The following is a 27,609-nucleotide window of genomic DNA, read 5'->3' on the forward strand; positions in this document are numbered from 1 at the left end:
AGACAGGCTCAAGTGTGTTCAAAAACTCCTTTGTATATTCCAAATCTGGACGGGAAATCATTGCCGCACACTTGAAACGGTCCAGTCTAAATTTTTAAGACAGATTCTAGCCGTTCCACCATGCGTACCAAATGCGGCCCTACGGCTAGAGACTGGCCTCCTCTCCGTCGAAACCCGGACCTGGCTAAGAACATTCAACTATTGGCTTCGCTTAAACTTAAACCCATCTGGACTACTACCTCTAGTAGCACGAGATGCTCATAGAAGTCGGTGGTCCAAAGTAGTGCATCAAAAACTACTTACATGTGGCCTCCAAGCACAGCATCTCCTGAAAATGGGTCTACCCAAGGCAAAAACCGTTATTGACCAGCGCATGAAGGATATTGAGCAACAGAATAATCTGGCCTATATTAAGAAATTTAGTGCTTGGTACGCTTATCTGCCCCCCTCCCACTTTGATTTTCGGGCACCTTATTTGTCTACCTTAACTATTCCAAAACTTAGGCGGGCCTTTACACTGGCCAGACTAAATACGTTACCATCAGCTGTTCTTGAAGGTAGATATCAAAAAATTTCATTCGAGAACCGGCTCTGCCCCTGTGGAGCTGGTTACGTAGAGACTGTGTCACACGTTCTCTTGTCCTGCTCCCTATATAAAGATCTCAGGGACGAGGCCATCATGCCGCTACTATCTGCCATCCCGGGCCGCTCTTGTGAAGCCAAATTGTTCTCACTCCTAGCCGACCAGAACAGCTCGACAACAGAGAAGGTTGCCAAATTTATTGAGAGAGCAATGAGACTGAGAGCTGCTATCTGAATGACATCAGTGCCGTCACCTGGATTCCTCGCCTAGGATCTTATTATTATCATTATCATTACCTCTGCCAAGTTTTAAGTACTGAGATTATTCTATGATAACTATTTCCGTAATGTATTTTTGTTTTTGTCTGTCTTTTGATGCTATGGCCTGTTGGCTATGCAAATAAAGTCTATTCATTCATTCCTTTGTATATTGTATCAGAAACTGCTCATGAATATTCGTTCAGAAGGCCTACAAAAAGAAAACAGCCTTTCCAATCAATTGCCCTGTTTCATCACTTCAAACCTTAGGAATGTTGGAGGAATTCATGTGATATTTTTTTTGTTTTTTTGTTTTTTAAGCGAATGAATCCGATTTGCACTCCCCAGACTAATAACACAGATCGGAACACAGTTATCCTTCAGGTTTCTTTGCACTTCTTCAGATTTTGAGCTTCAGGTATCGGCTCAAAGAATGTACCAAAACATTGATGAAAATCCATGTTTTTGGGTCATACGCATGCAGGAATGCGTAATTTGGGAGAAAATGGTTTTTTAAAGGCATTTTCCATTGGGAAAATGTTCAAAATAAAGCAAATTCCCATTCTTTTTTAAAAAGAAAAAATACAGATTGATGCAGAATTGGATGGGATTGACTTGTGACTGAAGACCTGTGAAAGTGGTATGGACCATAAATAGACCGATCTGTCCATCCCTATGAGACCCAACCTAATATGACCAAAGACTATACCAGAATTATATTTATAAGTGAGTATATATGATGTATTATGATAAAGATTAGGTTGTACAATGGATTTGACTGAAGCAAGCTGATTCAAGTGGGTTTGAGCTTTGGCGGAGTTGGGTACAGGCAGTACTGAATTGTCTGGGTGGGACTACAGTCCCCAGCAAGATGCTCCTTCGTAAGTACTCACCCCACAGGGAAAGCGCTTGCAAAGCAGCACCCTGCAGGATTGAACCCTCCTGCTCTGTGGTCAGGAAAGGAGATGAAGCATTTCCTTCTCCTGTCGCCCGCACAACTTTGCATTTAATTATCGTTTAAAAAACCATAATTCTATCCATTTTCTAATTGGACATTAGAACCGTCCCATAGTCCTATTATTAATTTAGTAATTAAATTTATGTGGCACCCTTCATCTGAAGATCACAGGCAGGTTCACAACAGAAAAATGCAAAATGAGAACACAAAACACACAATAAAATGAAAATGAAAACAAATTAATAACCCCGTCCCCACAAGCACATTTAAAAAGCCATAGAATGTTAATCAGCCAAACACCTGGTTGAAGAGAAACATTTTTGCCTTGCCCTAAGGTATGCAATGAAGGTACCAGGCGAGTCTCCATGAGGAGAGCATCCCACAGACAGGGAGCCACTGCAGAGAAGGCCCATTCTCGTATTGCCACCCTCTGGACCTCTCATGGTGGAGGCACAAGAAGAAGGGCTTCAGATGATGATTGCAAGGTCTGGGTTGGTTCATATGGTGAGAGAAGCATTGCAGTCCTGAGCCGTTTAGGGCTCTATAGGTCAGAACCAGAACTCTGAATTGGGCCCGGAAATGAATTGGCAGCAAGTGCAGTCGGGCCAAGAAGAATAAAGTTAGGAGAAGGGGATTGCACCCAGGACATTACAAATCCATAGAAAATAAAAATAACGTAACAAGAGTCTGGCTCCTGGATCAAGTCAATAGCCCATCTAGTCCCAACACCCTGTTCCCAGTGGTCAACCAGATGTCCATGGGAAGCCTACATGGACATCTGAGAGCAACAGCCCCTCTCCCCACTCCATGTGTTGCTGTGACAAATGATGGGGAATCCTGGGTAATCTGTTAGTCCTTGTAAGCAGAATCAATTAAGCTTGCAAAAGCTATTTATAATTAGCAATTATAAAGAAATCTGCAGGGTCCTAATTATAATGACACAACAATGAAAACAAGCGGCAGTCTGGGTGCGGGGAAGGAAAAGTTCCAAAACAAGAAGCAAAGCAGAGAGGGCACATCACCATTCTTATAATGTTTATCATGATGATATCACAAATTGCCATCTTCCTGCTGTCAGGGTGATGATCTCTGGAGAGTTTCTCTAGATTTATATTACAATGCCGCCACACGAGTAGCGGCATTATTTATTGAAACCTAGTAAATGCTTTCTTTGGACTATTTAGCAAAAGAAATGAAAAGAGTTAAGCTGCCTATGTCTTTGTATCTGCCACACATCTATCATTAATTCATCCTGTCTTTGGGAGCCCATACTTTTAATAAAGCAATTCTGCTAGGGAATCATCAAAACTGGGAGAGAGGGGGGAGATGGATTGACACCCACTCACCCCTAAAAATATGAACATATTGGTTTTCTATTCACCCCAGGCACAAATACAACAGAATTAGTGCAATTACCCCAGCCATCCATTTGTTTTGCTTCATTCAGCTGAAAGTGAGGGCTGATCCTTAGCTAGAGGACAGGACAGGGCCGGCCCATCCATGAGGCAAAGTCAGGCAACTGCCTCAAGCGGCAGGATCCACGGGGCAGCTGATCCAGCCGCCAAGGAATGCCTTGCCCACCTCTGTTGCTGCCCCACCATATGCCATCTTGACAGGGGCCTCTTGGTGAATAGGAGTCACTGCTGGCTTCCTCCCATCCTTGTTCCCCATGTAGATCTTCACTCCTGCCTTCTTTCCTGGATGCGGGGTGGAGGCACCATTTTGTGGTTTGCCTCAGGTGCCAAAATGTATTGGGCCAGTCCTGGGATGAGGTATGGCACTGCTGGAGCTCTTTCCCTTGGCTATGCCTGTGACCATAAACATAGGTAAAGGTAAAGGGACCACTAGGGATGCAGGAGTGAAGAGGCTAAATTATGAAAGACACTCTGGCTGCTACTGTTTAAAGAAGAAAGCGAGGCCATTTTCAATTATGCAAGATATAAAGGTAAAGGGACCCCTGACCATTAGGTCCAGTCGTGGCCGACTCTGGGGTTGCAGCGCTCATCTCGCTTTATTGGCCGAGGGAGCTGGCGTACAGCTTCCGGGTCATGTGGCCAGCATGACTAAGCCGCTTCTGCCGAACCAGAGCAGTGCACGGAAACGCCATTTACCTTCCCGCTGGAGCGGTACCTATTTATCTACTTGCACATTGACGTGCTTTCAAACTGCTAGGTTGGCAGGAGCAGGGACCAAGCAACGGGAGCTCACCCCGTTGCGGGGATTCGAACCGCCAACCTTCTGACCGGCAAGTCCTAGGCTCTATGGTTTAACCCACAGCGCCACCCGCGTCCCAGAACATAAACATAGTCTTGCAGTATTCTGTCCCCACCCAAATACCAGCCACGTTTGGGGAAACTCGCAAGCAAGACATGACACAGTCATATGATTGCAAAGCTTGTTCTCCGTATTTTCAGGACCCTATTCTTATTGCTTTAGGACAGTGATGGCCAAACTCAGCCCTCCAGCTGTTTTGGGACTACAATTCCCATCATCCCTGACCACTGGTCCTGTTAGCTTGGGATGATGGGAGTTATAGTCCCAAAACAGCTGGAGGGCCAAGTTTGGCCATCACTGCTTTAGGATCATGTTTTGCCACACTTGCCAATCAACCCACTTTGATAATCTTGAAGTTAAGTCACCTGTCTACAGTAACGAACACCTAGGATAAGACTAATGTAGCATGTTGTACATGGAGCCTCGCTTGAAAAGCATCGAGATACCGCAACTGTACAAAATGAGGTAGTCTGATTGTTAACTGGGACTGACAGCTGTGAATAAATCAAAAATCTTCACATACTGCTGGTTTGTTTTCAGGCTTAATTAAAGGAACTGTCTTTGGCCTTTTAAGCTGTACATGGCCTGGGACTAGGGGAACTTAACTGATGGGCAGGTTCAAGGAGAAGATGGTGGTTCAAAATGACAAGGGGCTGGGCTGTCTGAAGGACTGTCTTTTCTCACGTGAACCTGCCCACCTATTTGTTTGGCAGTAGGGTGGCCATATCTACAAGGATAGTCCTCTATTTGAATGACAATCAGAGGAGAGGCCTCTATTTGAAGGGCTGTTGGGACTAAGTCTGGCTTAATATCTGAAAGACTACACAGATAACATTTGAGATGAAAAGAAAGGAAGTATTACAAATGTTATTTATTAATAAAGTGACCATATCAAGGATTGCAACACACACACACACCACTTTTAGTGCCTCACAAATATTACAAGCCAAAGACCTTTAAAACGAAAGGAAAAATTGTTTATGCTTTGTGTAGATAAGACTGGCTTTTTTGCATAGAGCTGCAGTCGTTTTAGTAATATTTCAGTATCATTTATTAGAGTGTTTAATAAGCTTGGGGGATAGATATCAAGTGCGAGGGAGGATGAGAATTAACTACTATGCAAGCAGCAGAGGAGGAAATAATTACAGTCTTCGTAGGGGAAGAGGTCTGGAAAAATAAAGAGCTCTCTGGGAGGCTTTTACTTGTTGCTGTTCATAAAAATGCAGACGTTGTTTCCAATGAGATGCTTTGGAACTGGAATGGAACAGAGAAATAATTCACAAGGGCTTTTAAGGCTTTAATTATATCACGGTTAGGTGCTGTCGGTAGGCTCCAGTGGATAAAGCAAATTAAAGCAGCCACACTGGTGGGAAGTTTTCTTTCTCTTTAAGTTGTTACCTTGGCTGGAATTATGGGTGGTGTCCAAAATTACTTGTGCTCATAAGAATCATTGCACTGCCCTGTTTTATTAATGCTTTATTGGTGGGTATTATTATTCTTGATGTACTCCTTTGTGTTCTAGTGCTGTTGCATAGATTTCTTATGATCTTATTGTGTCCTGAATAAGCGTCTCCACCCCCATCATTCAGCCTGGACACTGAGGTCCAGCTCTGAGGGCCTTCTGGCAGTTCCCTCCCTGTGAGAAGTGAAGCTACAGGGAACGAGGCAGAGGGCCTTCTCAGTGGTGTCACCCGCCCTGTGGAACACCCTCCCGTCAGATGTCAAGGAAATAAACAACTATCTGCATTTTAGAAGACATCTGAAGGCAGCCCTGTTTAGGGAAGTGTTTAATGTTTGATGTTTTAGAGTGTTTTAATATTCTCTTGGGAGCTGCCCAGAGTGGCTGGGGAAACGCAGCCAGAGGGGCGGGGTATAAATAAATTATTATTATTATCATTATTATTATTATTATTATTATTATTATTATTATTATTATTACAGTGGTACCTCGGGTTACATACGCTTCAGGTTACACACGCTTCAGGTTACAGACTCCGCTAACCCAGAAATAGTGCTTCAGGTTAAGAACTTTGCTTCAGGATAAGAACAGAAATTGTGCTCTGGCGGCGCAGCAGCAGCAGGAGGCCCCATTAGCTAAAGTGGTGCTTCAGGTTAAGAACAGTTTCAGGTTAAGTACAGACCTCCGGAACGAATTAAGTACTTAATCTGAGGTACCACTGTAGTAGTAGTAGTATTATTATTATTATTATTATTATTATTATTATTATTATTTGCAAACTGCTTTGGGGTCTCACACATTAAACGGCATAGAGGTGTTATTAGTGTGTTGTTGTTGTTTTTAAAAAATGCTCAGTAGATCCATTGAAATTAATGACTAAATCAGGTCCATTAATTTAAGTGGCTCTGCTCCAAGCAAGTTGGAGCCAACCCTATGGCTTTATTGGGGCGAGCACTATTGTCCCATAAAACCAATGTGAGTCACATTGGATACGAACCTCCTAGGCATGACTCACCCCAACTGGGTAGGAGAAGAAGCCCACATCCTGCTGCTTAGTTGCACACTCTGCTTGTTGATTCAGAGTTACAAGTGCACTGCCAAGCAGATGGGGACAATCGCCTGTTTGGATGTAGGTGGGACAAGAGAAATTCTCTTGTCATATCTCCTGAATGGGAGGATTAGAGCAGCAAAAGGAAGAGACCTTCTTGTAGCCTGATGCTGTGTGCAATGATTTCTGGATCAGGCCTTTTATTATTAAAGATGTGTTTTTAAAAAATGCAGGATGTGCAGATTTCAAAGGATAGCTGTGTTTTTGTTCGTGCATTGTTTTAGGAAGTGTGAACATGGTAGGTTCACATTAAAACATGACTCAAAGAAGAATTCCACCCCCATCGCTAGATCCAAGCCATTTAAACCATATGAGCTACATTAGCTAACTTCCATGCCTGCTTTCTCAGCTAGGTCCCCGAGGAGTCTGGAAACCAGTTGTTAGATGCCTCAAAGGAAACACTAATAAACCATCATAAACGAGTTGTGAATTCTCTAAGAAGATTGTGGTGAAACATGGTTTTCATATATGGGCTATTGGGCTTGGAATAATGTGCTAAACTCGAAGAAAGATTTCCCACTGGACAATAATGGGCAACAGCATCTGAAGCAGCCTATTCAAAGTCAAAAGATTTCACTCAAAGGATTTTCATGGTATGGCCATTCCAATGGAGCTATTTGCTCTTCATTGCGGACCATGATTGATATCCATAAACCGTAAAAAGCTGTCTAGAGTCAAAACCAGGAGCAGGCCTGTAATGTCTGTCTTTGTCCGGGCACACTTGCCTAAACAAAAATGTTTCAAGCAGGCACCAAAAAGGCGCTTGCCTGACATTGGTAGGCAGGCAGTTCCAAAGTTTAGGTGCCATCACACTAACAGATTGATTTCTCAGAACTGTGAAATCGTTTGTGTCAGAGGCTCAGGAGCAGAAGCGCAGGGGAGAGAGCAAATAGAGAGCGGAGGAGAGGAATCAGAGGGGAGCGTAGGGGAATATGACAGTGACCCGAGAGATTCCATGAGTTTCTCCATTGAATCAGAAGATTCCCAGAAGGGGGCGCCTATGGTATGGGCAAGGGGGGTCCCAGGGGGGACGCTCCAGAAACAAGGGACCAGCGGGGACTCCCAAGGGAGCAGCGGAGGATCAGGACCAGCTCCCCCACCAGAGCGCAGTGGGGGGGAAGAGTCACATGAGTCAGGACCAGCCTCTCCTCCAGCGGGGAGAGAAGATGAGTCAGGGGTAACCACGCCCCCATCGGGAAGTGGGGAAACGGAGGGAAGGCCAGGTCCAGCTAGCCTCCCCGAAAGAGGGAGCAGTGACACAAGTGTAACGGTCAGAAGGAAAGTGGGAGGCTGCGCGCGCGCGCCAAGTTCAAATGTGGAGGAGCGCGGGACAGCAGAAAACCCGGATTGGGAGCCAGGTCCTAAAGCTCGAAGGAGGGAGGGGAAAGAGTCAGGGGACTCAGCGTCAGAGGAGTCTAGGAGGGCTGAGACTCCGACTAGCAGGCGGACCCAGAGAAGGAAGGAACAGAGGAAGAGGTGGAGTAAGGCTAGAATCTTAAACTGGTGTCAGGGGGGAGGAGATTCAGATGGAGCTTCGACGGTCTAAGGTATAGACGTAGCGTTGCGCGCTGCGCGTCTGGAAGTGAAACTGAACTTCAATAAAGACTTTTATACTAGAGAAAGAAGCAGCGTTGGTTTTGTGTGAGCTGGGACCTTGGGCAGCGCTGACAGTTTGCATACAAAAAACAACAACAGAATAATTGCAGTCATAAAAAACAATTACCTACATAGAAACAATTAAAAAATCAAATTTATAAAAGCAGTTTCAAATCTAGTACAGATACCTACTGAAATAAAAATATCCATTTACAAGGAAAAGGTAAAGGTAAAGGTACCCCTGACCGTTAGGTCCAGTCACCAACAACTCTGGGGTTGCGTGCTCATCTGGCTCTATAGGCCAAGGGAGCCAGCGTTTGTCCGCAGACAGCTTCCGGGTCATGTGGCCAGCATGACTAAGCCGCTTCTGGCAGTGCACAGAAATGCCATTTACCTTCCCACCGGAGCAGTACCTATTTATCTACTTGCACTTTGACGTGCTTTCGAACTGCTAGGTAGGCAGGAGCTGGGACCGAACAACAGGAGCTCACCCCGTCATGGGGATTTGAACCGCCGACCTTCTGATCGGTGCTGATGTTATACTCACAAACTCTTTGAGGAAAACTAGGATGAGAGAGATGGATCCTGGCGAGCTTTATCACTGAATGTGGATTTGAACTCAGGTCTCCCGGGACAAGTGGTGCAACGTGATATAAAATAAGAACCAAATAGTTCTGTGTGCAGGGTGCTTTAGACTTTGTTTTCATCAAACACCAGCCCTTGGTGATGCATAGCAAGTTGTATCTGGAACCCAGGAGGAATCCAGTGTGGTGCTGACACAGCCAAACAATGGAGAGAACTTGAATTTATTAATTTGCAGTTTTCCCTGAACAATGGCTCACTGCGTTATATATAAAGATAAATTTAAAACAGTGTGCTGCCTTCCAAATGCAAATGTCTGTGTTTAACTTCAGATTGCTTTGTACTGCGTAATGGACAAGAAAGCAGCAGGTAATGAATGCAGCCAGAGCATTTGGGGAGTGGAAGGGAGGGTGTGCGTGAATTGAAATATAAAGACAAGCTGTGGATTCAGACGGAATTGTTAGGATCTAAGGATGTTCCTCTGGGGGGCACAACTTTTCCTTTCAACAAACCCCCAGACAATTGCAGAAGTCGGTAACGTGTTCACATGGGGTACATTACAGTAGACTGAAGCTGAATCTTGCTAAGACCCAGATGCTGGTGAACGGTTCCCAGGTCCAAAAATGGAGGGTCGCCTGTTTAGGGGGGGGTTGCACTCCCTCTAGGGCAGGGTTTCCCAAACTTGGGTCTCCAGCTGATTTTGGACTACAACTCCCATCATCCCTAGCTAGCAGGACCAGTGGCCAGGGATTATGGGAACTATAGTCCAAAAGCAGCTGGAGAGCCAAGTTTGGGAAACCCTGCTCTAGGGGAACAGACAGTTTAGGGCAGTTCTTGGAACGATCTTTGTCCATGGAAGAGTGCCTGCCACCAACTTCAGCTGGTGAACCAACTATGCCCCTCCCTGGACAGGAAATACTTGGCTATTGTGACACATGTGGTAGTTACCTCTCTTTTAGACTACTGTAATACTGTACACCCTGTGTTGGGCTTCCCTTGCAGCTAGTCCAGCTGGTACAGAATGCTGTGGGCAGGGTGGTAAGTGATGCTCCTTATGGGCTGTCATATTCTGGTCTCCGAGAAATTTTACACATCACTTGGGAAGACAGGTAAACTAATATCAGTGTACCGGAAGAAACAAAGATCACCAGTGTTGAAGCAATGATTCTTCAACATCAACTTCGTTGGACTAGGTCATGTTGTGCGGATGCCTGATGAGTGTCTTCCAAAGCAACTACTCTATTCCGAACTTTAAAATGGAAAGCATAATGCTGGTGGTCAACAAAAGAGGTTTAAAGACTGTCTCAAGGCAAATCTAAATAAATGTAGCATAAACACTGACAACTGGGAAACATTGGCCTGCGAGTGCTCCAGTTGGAGAACAGACTTTACCAAAGGTGTCATGGGCTTTGAAGACACTTGAACTTAGGACGCAAGGGAGGAACGTGCTAAGATCCACACTGTGATCAACTCCCGCCCGGAAACCTATGTCCTCACTGTGGAAGGACGTGTCGATCCAGAATTGGCCTCCACAGTCACTTACGGACTCATTGTTAAAACCGTGTTTATGGAAGACAATCTTACTCGGCTACGAGTGATCGCCAAAGAAGATTCTGGTCTGATTCAGGATCCCACAGAGAACGAGGCCAGGCACACTATGGACATCTCCAAGTGACCAACTTGCTCCAACAAGGGTTGGAAGCAAACGGAGGCCTCTGTATGCTGACTACCTCCACCAGGCTTCACCCTTGTAGAGAACTTTTGAGCTTTAAAGGGTGAAACCAATGGCCCAAAGATGATCCTCCCTCCTTAGCTGAATTGAAATGACAACAACTCTTTGTTATTCAGAGAACTAGCAGAAGTTAGTGCTATTTTGGAGACAGGTCGTGTGGCTTAGGAGGAGGTTGGGGTGGGTATTAACTTTGGATCACTTCAGGCAGGCTCTCTTTGAAGGGCCCCAGCTTTGGTCCAAATATTCTCACCTAACTTGGGTATTCAGAATTCAGATGAAGAGGTTGCACAGCCCTACTATTTGAGTCAGAGGGTGGTGACCAGGAGACAGTATTTAAGGATTTGATTAGATCCATGTTAGTTGCTGCCAGATTTGTGGTAACACAGCTGTGAAAGTGCACTAGGACTCCTCCTTTAGATCTCTGGTACGGTAAGCCTTGGGAAATTGCCATTGCAGCGAAGTTTACACACCCAATCAATGTCATCAAGGGGGCAGTAAAACAGAATACCCCTTTTTTGCAGAACGGAGTAGTTTTATTGTTCATGTTAATAAAAGTATTACAAGGACACTCCCAGCCCAGCATACAACAATCTGCAGAAACAGTTAATGTCAAGTATCTATGGAATTGTCATCAGTTGATGTTGTTCATAATGCCCTTAAGTCCTCTGTTTGAATATTATGATAATGCTGATTGACTTCTATATTAGACTCATAATGAGAAAGGCTATTATGGTAGCTCAGCTGTCACACCACTGCAGTTCTCAGACCCTTCCTTTGAATTTTGTTTTGTTTGAGAATTGTTGCTCCTTGATACAATCACATACAGCCCCTATCATCTGGAAACCATTTTTTGGTGGCCACAGGACTTGCCGATCAGAAGGTCGGCGGTTCAAATCTCCGCAACGAGGTGAGCTCCCGTTGCTCGGTCCCTGCTCCTGCCAACCTAGCAGTTTGAAACCACGTCAAAGTGCAAGTAGATAAATAGGTACAGCTCTGGCGGGAAGGTAAACGGCGTTTCCGTGAGCTGCTCTGGTTCGCCAGAAGCGGCTTAGTCATGCTGGCCACATGACCGGAAGCTGTACGCCAGCTCCCTCAGCCAATAATGCGAGATGAGCGCCACAACCCCAAAGTTGGCCACGACTGGACCTAATGGTCAGGGGTCCCTTTACCTTTTATCGTGTTGCAGTAACTGGCATATACAGTACTTCAAATGGTGTATTTAAATGACACAAGTGGATTAAAGAACTTGATCTAGATCAGAACCGAAGCCAAGATGGGAAGTTTTGACTGCAGTCCACTAATGTACCTGCTCCTTTCTTCACCCATTTCCCAAGCCAGCTGACAGGCAGTTTTACGAATCTTAGAATCTGTAGCGTTGGAAGGGACAGCCAGGGTCATCTATAAGACGTATACAGTACTACACTGAAACGTTTAGATGTTTGATTCTCCTTGCACCTTCCTGCCACACTAGCCATTCTCTCCTGCCGGACCAGTGTGGTGCACCCTTTGAGAACCACTATTGTAGAGCATGAATAGAAAAGGGGATGTGAGATTTGGAGACAGCAAGGGTCAAAGTAACGCATGCACTTTATGTTTTCATTTTGTGTTTTTATGCAATGAACTGTCCTGAGATATTCAGATGCAAATTTAATAAATAATAATAACCCCCTGCAGTGCAGGAACCTTTTGCCCACCGTGCAACTCTGAGATTAAGAGTCTCATGATCCATCAATTGAGCTCTTCCCAATTAGCACATATTCTTCCGAAGGGGCCTCCTGCTTATTGACAGCACCTGTTTCCCTCATCAACTTTTTAAATCTTTTAAAAACCACAAAGGCTAAATATGGGCCTTCCCATTTTGGCCCGATTATGGCTAATCCAATACAGCTCTCGCATAATCCTGCCTCTAATCTCCATAATAACTTGTCCCTGCTGTTGCAAAAAACAAAAAACACTTCATTTATATTCTGGGAACTAAATTCGATTCGAGCACAAAAAAATCCCCCAGCCTATTCAGCTGGCCCAGATACCTGATTATCTGATGTAACACTGGACGCAAACTCAGCTATAGTAAAACAATTCAAAGAGGGCAAACGCCTTACGTGGCTGGGTAGCTCAGCTGGGTAGAACGTGGTGCTGATAAAGCCGAGGTCGCAGGTTCGATTCCCCGCTAGAGGCGGACAGCTGCATATCCCTCGGGGTTGGACTAGATGACCCTCAGGGTGCCCCTAAGATATCTAATTCTATTGAAATTTCCCGACTTTTTCATGCGTTCCCGCAGCCGGGAATTCTAAGCGGGATGCTGGGGGGCGGGAGGGGAGCGGTTGGGGGGGGGAATCGGCGGAGCGGGACCCGCGGAGGGATTGGCTGGCGCCTGCCACGTGACGGACGCGAGGCAACATGTGCTATTGGCCTTCCTGGGCTGCCGGGGAGCATCGTCTTGCGTCGCGCGTGGCGGCGGCGGGAGATCGCCGGGTTCCTCCGCGGTGGATCTTCGCAGCGGCGCTGCTCCTCCTGAGGTAAAATCTGAGGTGGTGGGGAAAAGGGGGGGAGGCTGCTGAGGCTGCTTTTTGGGGACCCTGCCGTACGTTGTCCTCCGTCATTCCCTCAGAAAGTGTGTAGAAACCCCAATTTTGTGTGGCGAGGATGGGGCTTGCGGACGGATTGAGGGGGGTGGGTCGCGTTTTACGTGGGGTTTTTCCCCCTCTTTGTGAGAATTAAAAGAGGCAGAGGGGGGGAGATCCTTGAGGCGTTGGAAATATGACTTGGGTTTTCTTTTCTTTTTCGCCTCGCTCTTCTGGTTTTGAGGGTGGGGAGGAAGGGTGGAAGGAAATATATCTTGTCACCTTCATCACCACCATTATTTTATTATTTTATTATTTACAAAGCAGACAGTTTAAATTTAAACCTGGGAAATTCCTCTCGACTGAGGAAATGTGAGGAGAAAGGGTGGCATGAAATATATCTTGTCATTATTATTATTTTTTATTATTGTTGTTTGCAAAGCAGGCAGTTTAAATTTAAACCTGGGAAATGCCTCTCGACTGAAAGGCGGGTTCGGAAATGAGGAAAGGTGAGGAGAAAGGATGGCATGAAATATATATTGTCATTATTATTATTTGCTAAGCAGGCAGTTTAAATTTAAGCCTGGGAAATGCCTCTTGACTGATAGGCGGTTCGGAAAGAGGAAAGGGGTTCTCAGGATATCCAAATGAACCGGGGGTTAAAAGGACCCTGTTGTTCTGTAAGGCGAATTTCAAGTGTATCGGGTTTTGTGGGTTTTTTTGCTACAGCCGGTTAAAAGCACATAACGTTTCAGCCCTGTTAGAAGCATGCCTCTCTGAAGCAGCCAAGCTGCAGAGAGATTTCCATGGGAATTGTAGAGTTGGCAAGGGACCTTGGGGGGTCATCTAGTTCACCCCTGCAGTGAGGGAATCTTTTGCCCCATGTGGGGCTCGAACCCACAGCCTTGAGGCTTCTGGTCTACTGGCTGAGCTGGAAGTGAAGGTAGGTGGGTGGGTGTGTTAGGGGTGGTGAGATGGAATACAGTGAGTGCAAGACCAAATCTTAAGGGAAATTAACTTTTCATTAGCCATCGCACCCATACCCAAAATCAAATGGTTCCTTGAAGCTCAGGGGTATTAATAATTACTGCAGAGTATGTGTCTGTGGAAGACATTTCTCCAAGGATCAATGGCTGTTTGTTTATTATTCATTTAAAATATTTATGAATTCATCTTTAATCATGGGTTTCTAAGCACTTTACAACAGATTTTTTTTAAAAAAAGAGAACAATATACTCTGCAGCACAAAATAAACAGTAGGTTATTAAAAGCAACCAAATAAAATGAACTGTGCAGTAGGAATGTGGAATGTAGAAAAGGTTTTCTATCCTGTGATCAGAAAACATTAGTGTACATGTGTGTGTTTTGTGCACATACAACATGCTCACATTTATTTTTTAAAAAATGGGGATGCTATTAGCTTATTTGAACAGGCTGCAAGTCTTAGGCAGGTAAATCGTATAAATTAACCCCCCAGTCCCACAGTTGGATTCATTTCTGAATCTACATGGATAGGATTGTGATGTGAACTACCCTGAGACCTCCAGGTATAGGTGTATAAGTTGAATAATAATAAATAAATGTAAAGGGACCCCTGACAGTTAAGTCCAGTTGCGAACGACTCTGTGGTTGCGGCGCTCATCTTGCTTTACAGGCCGAGGGAGCCGGCGTTTGTCCGCTTCCGCAGATAGTTTTTCCAGGTCATGTGGCTAGCATGACTAAGCCGCTTCTGGTGAAGCCAGAGCAGTGCACGGAAATGCCGATTACCTTTCCGCTGGAGCGGTACCTACTTATCTACTTGCACTGTGGGCTTTCAAACTGCTAGGTTGGCAGGAACTGGGACTGAACAACGGGAGCTTATCTCGTTGCGGGGCCTCGAACCGCCAACCTTAGGATTGGCAAGTCCAAGCGGCACAGAGGTTTAAACCACAGCGCCACCTGTGTCCCGTTAAATTAATAAAGAAAGAAAGAAATTGGATCCATGTTGCACAAAACATGTAATATTTAAGAGGAACTCTGTTGATTTGCCTCGGGACATAATTCTGTAGGGATGTTTCTGGAAAATGATGCTGTCATTTTTCAACTGATTCCCACCGCTTCCAACCCCAGGTTACATGTTGTCTGTTTTTGTTTTGTTTTTTAAGCAAACTCTGAAAAAGTTGGCACCTTGCCTATTTAACACCAATTCAGAGAACCAAATGATCCTGTGTTCAAAAATGTCTGTGAATTTTTCATCAGCAGTGTTCTTTAACTGGTTTTCCTTAACTGATTTTCCTATCTACTGAGAACAAATGCTCTATAGGATTCAGAAAAAGTATACTCTGTTTTCTCATTTCTAGCATTTTGTTTTCAGCATTGCATGCTACAATGAGAATATCAAGGCTTCCAGCAACATCTGTTTCTGTACCATCAAGTCTTACCATAAATTATCCCCTGTGACCATCCTTGTTTGAAAATATTTGTACAAAGTTATCTTGAATGCGCAGGCACTAAGCTAATTATGGTAAATTTATTTCTGGTAAGTCTGATTTTCAGGGGTTCTTTAGATGCTAAGGATTCTACAGGATTTTTTAAAAAGGATTCGTCAACTGAGAAAATTTCTAATCCAGTTAAGGAGCTGAGAGCTTACTTCACACTTGTAAATTCATGTTCTTGGCGTGTATATATATCAGAAATGACTAGGAAGAGTTATTTATATTTTTATAGGAGAAGAAGAAACAATGAATTGAGAAGAACTTGAGCAAAAGCATTAATGGAGATAACAGCCTATATGATGTATACAAACAAAAATGCACAGGGAAACGTGTATCAAAATGTATAAATGCATGATAATGGAAGCTTTGGATGCAATCCCCAAGAGCTAAATGAATTTAAGCTACAGTCATAATAAATTCACATCTCCAATGAGATACATTGGATTTAATCAAAGGAAAATTAATTGTGGTTTAGATGCAATCCTAAGTACATTTCCTAAGGAGTTAGGGCCCATCTACATAGCTGTTTTACTAAGGGTATATGCAGTATCATATCTTTGATATGTGTATAGTGCATAGTACTGGCAGCACATTATCCTCCTTTATCAGTTCTTCCTCAATATTCCTGCATTATTGCATCCACACTTTAAACTCTGCCCATTCTGTTTTCCACATTTCATCCACCCCCAGTTTCCCCTTTCCCCCAAACTAAAGTTAGTTGCCTTTGAAGCCATGCCACCATACATTCATTTGTCATCTTTTTCATGTTTTATGTTAGGGTTGTGGCTGTTGTGCAAAACCATGGTTGTTTGCAGCGCGAAAAAACAGTATCTGTAATCAACAGGAAATAAAGTGGGAGTGATGCTGAAAAACAAATCCTCCTCCCCACCATGAAGATTTCATATAACCATCATGACTTGACTGATAGATATGCCTTCCATGAATGTTTTTCAAACCCCGTTTTATAACCAACCAGTGGTCACCACTATATCTTTATGGCAGGGAGTTCTATAAATTAATTATTTGACAATGACACTGAGCCAAATCATGGCTTAGGAGCAAACATGCAGGCTTACAGAGAGGAGCTTGTGACCAGTTTACTCCTTCAGTCATTCTCCTGCTGCGCTCTGCTAAGTCAGGGTAATGTGTCCTACAAACCTGGACTCGGGGTTTAGCTCTCTGCAGACAAACCCATGAGCTCTAACTAAGGTTGGTCCTATGGTTTAGAGCTTATGGTTTGCCTTAGAGAGCTAAACCACAAACCTATGTTGATTGATATGCAAAGTCAAACCATAGTTTAGTCTCCGCTCCTCCACATGCAGCTGCTGGGTGACCTTGGGCCAGTCACACTTCTTTGAAGTCTCTCAGCCCCACTCACCTCACAGAGTGTTTGTTGTGGGGGAGGAAGGGAAAGGAGAATGTTAGCCGCTTTGAGACCCCTGAAGGGGAGTGAAAGGCAGGATATCAAATCCAAACTCCTCCTCTTCTTCTTCTTCTTCTTCTTCTTCTTCTTCTTCTTCTTCTGTGCAGCATCAGAATAACTGAAGGGAGATCTCGCCAGGAGCATCTCATTCACACTAAGCCACAGTTTGGTTTAGCATTACATGAAAACAAGATCAGTGTCTTATATGGCAGTTTTTCATATAAGAAAACAATATATTCACAGTCACTTGTGATATGTGAGGTGTGTGTTTATTTTGCCACAAATGAGGAAGATGGCTCTGCGCGTTATCTCTGCTAGAAGAAACCTTAATGCGTCAATCAGCCCTTTGCTCCATTAATTTCTGTGGTACTTTCTTGGGTGTGATATATTACCTAGGGCAAAGGTGCTACACTAGCAAGCAGAAGAGCCATTAGAGAAATTTTCGTGTTATCTCCCCAGAAAAAAGTAGAAGTTAAAAAACAAAATCTGGTTTTGAGACTGATCTAGTTCAGTGGAGTCAGTGAGGAATGCCTTTAATAACTGCCATTTATTACTTGAAGTATCAGATGGGCACTGCTGCAAGTAGGATGTGGAAAGGCATAGTCTGTTGATAATCAAGCTGGACTGAATACACATAAGAACATAAGAGCTTTCTGTATCGGGCCAAAGGCCTTTTAGTCCAGCTTCCAGTTCTCACAGTGGCCAACCAGATGCCTGTGGGGAGCCCAGGAGCAGGACCCAAGTACCTCATCACTCTTTCCACTTGTGATTCGTAACAAGTGGTGTTCAGAGAGTTACCACTTTCCACAGTGGAGGAAGATCACTCACTTTTGAAAGGCAACTGATCCACCTCAAAAGGGAAGGGGATGTTTGTCAACTGTTGGGTCTGCAAAGTTTGTTTCTAACTTCTCTAAGTAAGGGGAGCTAAGTTCCCCCTCCTTTTTTATGGAGAAGTGTCCCTCAGCTTAGGCAAGACTTTGAGCGATACTGAAGTGCTCACCTGGTTGATGCCCTTTTGTCCTGTAGCACTGCAGTGCTGTGTGACTTGATTTTATCAGGGTTCCTTGTGTTGTGATAAAAAATAGTGTCCCCATTACAGCAATGGGTTTACTGGCCTTTTCAGCCTCAGGGCCACATTATTCTCTAGGTAACTTTCTGTGGGAGAATGTTGCAAGTGGTGGGCATGCCGAAAGGCAGAAGAGGGCAGAAGAATCAATTTCAATGTTACCTTTGTACAAGAGGCTAGTTTAGACACACACCCCCCCCTCTTGCATACAGAAAAACAGGAATTTTCAGGAATCCGGCTAGGTAAAAACACCCAAGGTTTGAAGTGAGGCCAGTGAGAAACTTGGAGGGCTGCATTAGGTTCCCAAGGCTGAGATTCCTCACCATTCAAAATAGCATCTACATTACAGCAAGCTCTCTCTCAATCTTAGAACACCTTGCCAGCCCCCCCTTTTCTTTTTGGAGAAGTTACCAGACAAGGAAGCTCCCTCTGTTTCACAAGGCATCTCAGCGTCTTGACAAGGCAGATGCAATAGCATCATAAGGAATCCTTGTCAAAACATCCTCCTACTGTGTAGGCTGTAGGCACTGTGATTTATTATGCTAGAAGGAGATATAATTTTTTGTGAAAATTCCAGGAAAGCACAGGAAGAATCGTTTCCTTTAGTTATCTTCTAGTAGAGTCAGAGCTATAGTTGGTATATCCTTGCTACAGCACTGCAGATATACAATGCCATGTGGTACATCTTTCAAACAATTGAAACTTACGCAATTGACTAAAAATACTGAGATTTTAAAATGCTTTTGTTTTTTGAAAGAGTTGACCTTCCAGTTTACAAACTGTTGTTCATGTTCTCAATTTTTTCCCTTAAAGCTGTGTGCTTGTAAGAATGCAGACATTTTCACCCCCCACCCCTGTTTGAGAAAAATAGTTTTTGTTGGGCCAAGTGCTGTGCACATTTATTAAAAGTGAGCTTGAAAAAGATCTCTGTTCTATAAATACAGGGGAATCCCCAATTTATATGAGGATTCCATTCTGGGCTACTGCGCACGTCACCGGAATGCACACAAGTGGGAATTCCCTCGTTTCTCTCCCACCCAGCTCCATTCCACACTGTTCCACCACTGCCCTGCCCCTTTTGGTTCTGTTTTCAGTGCATGTGTCAGTGGGAATTGGGTGCTTTTTGCATGGAAGTGGGGAGACGCCTGTGTTACAGTTAGGGAGCCCTGTAATACTGAAGCATTCAACAATAATACTGTATTTCATGATGTCATCTGGTGTCTTTATGAGGCAGGATTCAAAGGATTTGATATTTTATTGTCTTCTGATTGAAGTATGTGCCTCATCAAAGTAATTAATTCATTTTACTGAGCAACTAGGCAGCATATGGTTCCAGATGGCTTTATACAAACTCTTTGGCTTGTTTAAACTCCTTTGAGACGATTCCTCCCCTCCTTCCACGATGCATGTTGCCCCATTGATATATTCCATTCTCTGACATATCTTATAATGAACAGAGTGCAGATTTGACAATATCTCAGTTGAACATTTTATGTCACCATTTGCAACTCCCTACTGCTCACTTTAGTGCTTAGTTAAAGGGTTCTTCTGAACCTTGCATGGTCATAGGAAGCTGCCTTGCACTGAGTCAGATCATTGGTCCATCTAGCTCATTATCGTCTACTCAGTGATTGTTCAGGGCTACCTGGAGATGCTGGGGATTGAACCTGGTACCTTCTGCATGCAAAGCAGAGGCCCTGCCATTTAGCTACCACCCTATCTAAATGTTCAGGTGTCATATGTGGCCAAGAGGGCTGTTGTCTTGTGTAGTGTGGTACACTGACTGCACTCATTCCTGGTGACTGGAGATTTGGACAGGTAAATAAAAGGCTTAGTGCTTGAATTCCTGCAGTGGGCTCTACAAAGGGCTGCATTTGAAGTGTGAGTAGAAATAAGACTTGGTTCAGAATGCTGCTGCTAAGGCTGTTAACAAATTCAGTTCAGTTATTGAATTGTAAATTATTTCTTACTCTCCCTTCACCATGAAAGTTTGCTCTGCTGGGGTTGCCACGGAGAATACCCTCTTTTATCGTGAAACCAGTCTTTGACTGGACAGTCCTTCAAATAGACAACTTCTTCAAACATAGGATTGTCTGCTGTGATGTAGGACATGTGGCCACCCTACTTAATAGGCCTATCATAAGCATTACTCAGCTATCTGATGTTGGCACTTTGCTTACATCCACTTTATATGTTCTAGATGCTATAAAAAGCAAGTTCTGAGAAAACCTTCAGAACATAGAGGGATTAGCTTTTCAGATCTACTAACACCTGAAGTGTAACAGTGCGTTCTGAGATATGGATAGATTTCATTTTCTGGAAACCACCAGAGAAGTTTATAGGTTCCCATTTAAGATCAATGACCCACAGAATTGTTGTGGCCAATTGAAAGGAAGGTGATCTATCTGGGGAGATTCTATTTGGATGGAACACTGTGCAGAATGCAGTGTGACTAAGTAACTGGACATAATCACACTTTCTTTTAACTTTTCAGCTTGTCTCAATTGACAATAATCTTGAAAGCAAGACAAAGAATAAAACATCACCACAAATGAGAAAAGGTAGAATCAATGGACGATGAGAATAAAAGTGTGACAGAGAGCTTTTACACATCTTGCTCCAAGGTATGTTTATGGTCATGATTTTTTATTACTGTTCTTTGTGCTCGTGAGGGAGAGCAATAAGGTGGATGTTTGCATGTTTTTGGAGGGTAGGGGTGTGATACTGGTTGAATATAATGATAACAACATCCCTGTTACACCCAGTATAGCCATTGATTCTGGCAATCTTGGAAATGTGCTGTAGTACCAGAGTCAGCTGGAGGCTTCTGGACAAAACAGACATGTAAGTGGGAGGAAGTTTGTAGGTTACACCCTTCCCCAGGCCACAACCCTCACTGGTCCTCCACACCATCCTTGATTGGCTAGAGCACACCCTTGAACTCTGACAATGCCTCTTGATTGACTGGATGGAAGACAGAGAGGCATGTGAGTATGTGTAGATACCAGCCTTTACAAAGGTAAAATTCACATCACTGGCATGTGGCCCCCAGAATGCTGCCCAGAAGGGAATATGGCCCTTGAGCAGAAAAAGGTTCCTCACCCTTGAGATGAGGCCTTGGAGAGACATTGGGGAGGCCAACAGATCAGTAATGTTCCTGATGACATAATTGTGGGGCACATTAGGGTCCAAATTGGCTTGCAGTTTGTCCTAGAATAAACCTACTAATTTTCAAAGTTAGGAGAAAAATAGTCTTTATTTTCCAATTCCAAGCTCATTGTGGGTTGCTTCATCACTACTCATGCTGAAGATGCGAAACTGCTCTTCTATGGGCAGGGAATTGTTTGTTTGCTCTTTAAAGTAGGAAGCCTATGTTTCAGTGTAGCAGAAGTGAATGCTCAAGCTCTAAGGAAAGGTCTTGTGGTGCTTTGGGTCACATGTCACGATCCCATCCTGTAGATGCCCATGGTGCTATCACAGCCATCCAGGGCTACTAGTCTATTCTTTCCGGAAGTTTTACAGGTGGCTAACAGTAATTTTCTAGTTGAGTGTTCTGAATCAACATCATCTGGCTTGTTTAGCCACAACCTCCCTCATTCTTGCAGCAACCCATCTGGAAATGGAAGTGCCCTGTGTTGACTGAGGAGCCAGGGCATGATTGTTTTACTGTGCTGTACTTTGTGTATAAGTGAGTTAAAGGTTAGGAAAATAATCTCTGGAGAAATAGGTAGTGAGACCCTTACCTTGCTTCTGATTTCATCTTGCAGCAAATGACCCAATATACTGAAAAATACAGCATCTTGCTTTTTAAGACTAGGATAGAGGACTTGTGTCTCTCTGGATTTTCTTTGACCTCTGGCCAGCACAGTCAGTGATTAGGGATGATGGGAATTTTAGTCCAATAACTTTTGGAAAACCACCGGTTCCTCATCCTTGACTTATGTCTTATGATATTTATGCAAGGCTTTTGAGGTAGGCCTCACAATGCAGTTTTCATTAGATTGTTACAACAATAAGCACCAGTAAACATGCCAGAGGCCCCATCTGCACTATATTTTAAAAGCATTATTATACTACTATAAACAGCCATGGTTTCTTCCAAAAAAACCCCGTGGGAACTGTAGTTTGTTAAAGTTTTAGGAGACCACTACTCCCCGTGGTTCGAATCCCCGCGGCGGGGTGCGCTTCCGTCGTTCGGTCCCAGCGCCTGCCAACCTAGCAGTTCGAAAAGCACCTCCGGGTGCAAGTAGATAAATAGGGACCGCTTACCAGCGGGAAGGTAAACGGCGTTCCGTGTGCTGCGCTGGCTCGCCAGATGCAGCTTGTCACGCTGGCCACGTGACCCGGAAGTGTCTGCGGACAGCGCTGGCTCCCGGCCTATAGAGTGAGATGAGCGCACAACCCTAGAGTCTGGCAAGACTGGCCCGTACGGGCAGGGGTACCTTTACCTTTACCTTATTCCCCTTATAGAGCTGCAATTGCCAGAGTAGTTTAGTAGCCAACTCCTTTTCCTAGGGAACTCTGAGAATTCTAGCTGTATAAAGGGAACAGGGGTCTGCTCACGTCTCAGCACCTCTAACAGACTACAGTTCTCAGGATGCATTGCGGAAGCTATGACTCTTTAAAGTGGTATGATACTGCTTTAAATATATAGTGCAGATGGGGCCACAATAAAACAGGAAAGACAATTACAAGGGCAAGATGGCTTGTTCATAAGTGCCTGTGGTAGCAGTGGAGAAAGGAAGGGGCCTTTGCTGAAAGCTGGATGGTGACAAATCCCAAGCTGTTTCCGTTGCTGCTTTTCTCCCCTAGTACCATAGCCACAAGCCAGGAGACCAGACCTACCATTAGGCAAAGCAAAGCAGTTGCCTCAAGAGGCAGATAATGGAGGGCAGGCACCCTGCTCCTATTCCCTTGAGTCTCTTAAGTTAGCCAACTGTCTCCAGTTGATATAAGATTCCAGCTGCGAGTCTTGCTGGATTCTACAGGTGTCATCTTGTCCTCCAACTCAACAGTGTAATGCCTTGGGCCAGCAACCATGAAGCACCTGAAAAGTCAGGGGCAATGTGAGAGAATTTGTGTTTTTCATGACCTGACTCTTCCTGGTTAAGAGGGCACACAGTTGGTTCCCTGCTTGTGCCCTCCTTGAATCATTCTCCCTGAATCGAACATCCCCCAGTGTCCCTGGTCTCATATAAATGGAGATGCATAGCTTGTGGCACATAAAGCATCCTATCTCCAGACTATGGGCTTGCACAATGAGGACAATAATAAAGAAATGTTGCTGGAATAAGTACAAAATGCTTTCAGCAGCATCTTTTCAGAATTACCCATTGATTCTGGAAGATTTGCTGAGAGTCTAGAAATAAACACAGTACTTGCATTTTCCTGAAGTTGGCATGTACTCAGGCCAAATGGTGGTGCTTTAAATTCAGTTCACTGTGGAAGAGATGATACTGTGTACGAGACAATTGAGAATAGCTGTTACTCCATTTCCTGGCTCTTCTGGGTTTTATGCAGTCACTTAACAGCATTGAAGTGCAGCTGTTGAAAAGTGGTGAGGATAGTCTTCCGTACTGTTAGTGCTTAAGATATTTTTTTTATTAAAAAAAACCAGACCCAAAATGTATTGCAGTGATAATTTAGGACTCAGATTGAGACACTGTTTATTGGATGATGTAAAATGTATGTTTTGAAAACACTGAACAGTGTCTACTTTAAAACAATACTTTACTATTCTGTATAGCACTTTCCAGAGCTTCTCATTCATGAAGGGAAATCTTCAAAAAATACTGTATCAATGGTGTCTCACTGACACCATATTGACTGAGGGTTAAGATATACAAGAATAGTAGAAATATATGTTGGAGATATTCACAGGATGGTGCTGACATGTTTGGCGGGAAGGATCCAGGTTTTTTTGAAAGAAGGCTTTGTATGCCATTGTTCAAAATTGAGAGAGCTATGATTTGTGATCCTATGGACATTTTTTAATGGATACATAGGTTGTGTACACACTCCTCATTCGGTGCACTTCCACTGCTGGTTTGGGAAGTGGTGTACGCACGATGTTAGTCACAATCCATATTTATCTTGTTGTTACCTAAGAAATGCTGTGTTTTCATGTATTTTCCCCCAAATGAGCTTTGAACTGAATTGAGGAAAAGGATGGCCTAGTTCGGAACAGCCCAACTTTTCATACCAAGTGGGCTGCAAGAATGCTTTGATATCGAAGCTGCAGGCAGTACACTGCCTTGTCGAGTGAAGGGGGGCATTTTTATGCCCCCCTCACCCCTCACACTGCCTTTCCAAAGCTGGCTGAGGTGCTAGGCTTTGGGAAGGAGGTGTGAGGCTCTGTCAGGGTCCTAGAGTTCTCCCATCTCCTTCCCAAAGCTGAGAAAGCACTAAATAGGCTTTGGGAAGAAGGAGGGAGGACTCTAGGACCCTGTCAGAGCCCTCCTTCCCAAAGCCCAATGCCTCACTTACCAGGCTTTGAGAAGGCAGCAGGAGGGCTGGGGTGTGTGTTGAATGTTGCCAAGGGCTGCCAAAAAGGCCTCAGGGGCCTCATGTTGCCCTCTGGCCGCAGATTGGACCACCCTGGCCTAGCTGCATTTTAAGGCAGTGATAAAATATGTTCAATGATACTTAGGCGTGATGTTTGATTTCAGTTGGCTATAACCACCTTGTTCCCCTTTTGCATCTCTCTCCCCCCTCCCTTTCCTAGCTTGCCCTTCCCTATTCTGTATCACCCTCCCCTAAAATTTAGCTTGTGAGCCTATCCAGACAGGAACTTGTCTCCTCCGCCCACCCGCATTTTCTTCCGTATGTTATTCTATCAAGTGTCATGTATATTGCAGGAGCTATACACATAAATAATTAAATGAATTATCAGAAAAATTCTTTCCTGCGTGGTGAGAAGGTCCAAGGGCTGTGTAAGCTGCAGGTTTTTGAGCTCCCCCCTCCCCTTGGGCAAGATACTGTCAGTGAGCACCCTCTGTCAGTAAATCTACTTTCTCGCTGCAACAGTTCCAGGAGTCTCTTGCCAGTGTTGAGGTGGGGGTCCCTCAGCAGATGCTTGACCATGCAAGCTCTTGTCACCAGCTCTGGGCAGGGCTTAGTGAAGTCTGACTTCCTTTGGAAGGAGAAACCTCTTACAGTGTTTTTCAATATTTTAGTTTATTTGCAAATGTGCAAGTTGAGCGTAGCATTCCTACCATCAGCAAATCCCCATGTCAGATCCCTGAGGAGCCACCTCAGCACCCCTTTCCCTTCATATCTCTCTGTCCCTCATCCTCACCTCATTTTAAAAATGCTCCTGTTCTTCTCCGATCCACAACACTAAAGAGAGCTCCAGCTGTTTCCTGACCATTGGCCACCCTTCATTAAAAAATACCAACCAATAGGCCCCAGAGCGTCAATGCAGAGTGTGGCTCACATTATGTCATTTGTTTTGATGTATATCTTGCGTAATTGGAAGTGGTCTCGCCATAATCTATCTTCTTTAAACAGTAGCAGCCAGAGTGTCTTTCATAATTTAGCCTCTTCACTCCTGCATCCCTAGTGGTAAGTTTGGCTTTTTTGCAGAACGTGATGCCTGAAGTGAAGTGATTGAGATAGCAACTAAGATGTTTTCTCTCTTTTCTCCAGCACATACATGCACACACACCTTTCACTTCCCTCTTGTCTCATGAGGATAAGTTAGAAGTCATTAATCCTTCATAAGACAAATCATGAAGGGCTTCATTTCGGAAGTTCCAATGTTCCCAAAGCAGATGTTACTGTACGGATTTATCAACAAAGCCAGTGTGTGATATGAAATGTTTTGTGCTTTAACTCTCATGTAGCTATTTTACTAATATAAGGCATATTGGCCTCAAAGAAACTGATGAAAGGGAAGAAGCTACAGATAAAGCTCAGAGCCTTGAGAATTTAATCACTGGGTTTTCATATACGGAAGACCTATGGGTTAACCTTGTTTGGGATTTGCTCTGTCGCTCAACTGCTCTGCTTTAATTTTGGGTCCTGTAGACAAAGGCAAGTTTGTTTCTGTGAAGAATGGAACACTAAAATTAGAAGGGACTTACTTGCAAGTAGAGATGTATAGGACCAGGCTTTAAGCTACTTAGAAAACCAGAGATTTTTGATGTATGTTTCTTAATCCATATATGCAGTGATGATATACACCAGGGGCAGCCAAAACAGCACCTTCCAGATATTGTTGGACATCCAGTTCCCATTCTGTGAACCACCCTGAGACCTCCAGGTATAGGGTGGTATATAAATTAAATAATAAATAAATAAGGTTCAGCCAGTATGGCCAGCGGTCAGGGATGATGACAGCCCAGTGACATCTGGAGGATATCTTGTTGTCTATCCCTGATGTAAACAGCAGAACAGTTGGTGTTCTCTCCATTGGCAAAACTTCAGTTACAAGCACCAGTGAATGACCTAGGACAGTCAGCAAGAAACACCCAGAATACTCTGCCTGAAGAGAAAAGTTTAAATCTCCAAGCAATTAAAGAAATGGGGGCCAGGATAATACCAGGGTGAGTGACCGTTGGAGAAAAGTCTATCTTGTTACAATGCAACACTCAGAAGGAGCTTGTCTACTTTTCTATCTGCCTATAAAGGTGAGCTATAGCTAGAACAATGTCACCATGACCTTCTTTTTATTATCAGCAAGACTTGTTCTAAAGAGGCAGTGTTGATGGGAAGCATGTGCATTACAGTGGTACCTCGGGTGAAGTACTTAATTCATTCCAGAGGTCCGTTCTTAACCTGAAACTGTTCTTAACCTGAAGCACCACTTTAGCTAAAGGGGCCTCACACTGCTGCTGCACCGCCGGAGCATGATTTCTGTTCTTATCCTGAAGCAAAGTTCTTAACCTGAAGCACTATTTCTAGGTTAGCGAAGTCTGTAACCTGAAGCGCATGTAACCTGAAGTGTATGTAACCCGAGGTACAACTGTATACACAATTCTTTAACCTTATGTCCCTGATATTATAGAGATGGTAGCTAATATTTTTTAAATATCCATGTTTTATATCTAAAATTTCTCTCTGCCTTTTTTTTTGCTCTAATTTATTCTTAACACCTGTGAGCTGTGGAAATGTTAACCTTTGCCTCCAATTATAACTGTGTAAAATGTAACCTTTTATAAACACCTAAAACCAATAGAGGTCTTTTTGCTATCATAAATGAAAGGACACAAGTCTAGCCTGAGTTACCGTAAGTAATCTGAGGTTATACTGACTGCAGTAGGAAAGGTAAAGCTCTTCAGTTAGAATCAGTAGAAAAAGGCATTTACCTTTTGACCAGATTGTGATTTAAGCATTTTCCTTTAGCTCTCAAAAGTGATACTGTAATCTAGTAAATGGAATTTTTCACTAGTTAACCAAAAAGTACAATTTATTCACATAATTAAAAAAAAAAAATCTGGCAAATACTGCTCCAACCACATGATATCCTTGTGATGTTTTAAAAATGCTGTCTCTTAATTAATGCAAGATTGCAACTAGGGACTCCAGTGAAT

At 43.9% G+C, this 27,609-nt stretch overlaps 1 protein-coding gene across 1 annotated transcript in view; it reads left to right on the forward strand.

Moving 5' to 3' along the window:
- Window positions 1–12,944: 12,944 nt before the first annotated feature.
- TMEM108 (transmembrane protein 108) overlaps window positions 12,945–27,609 on the forward strand; it is a 182,864-nt gene continuing 168,199 nt past the window's right edge. The window contains exons 1-2 of the mRNA XM_053359255.1: window positions 12,945–13,068; window positions 20,571–20,700. The gene's annotated coding sequence lies outside the window, so the exon portion shown is untranslated. The remainder of the gene's footprint in view (window positions 13,069–20,570; window positions 20,701–27,609) is intronic.

Source organism: Podarcis raffonei, chromosome 12 (assembly GCF_027172205.1).
Source record: "Podarcis raffonei isolate rPodRaf1 chromosome 12, rPodRaf1.pri, whole genome shotgun sequence".
Lineage (NCBI taxonomy): Eukaryota > Metazoa > Chordata > Lepidosauria > Squamata > Lacertidae > Podarcis > Podarcis raffonei.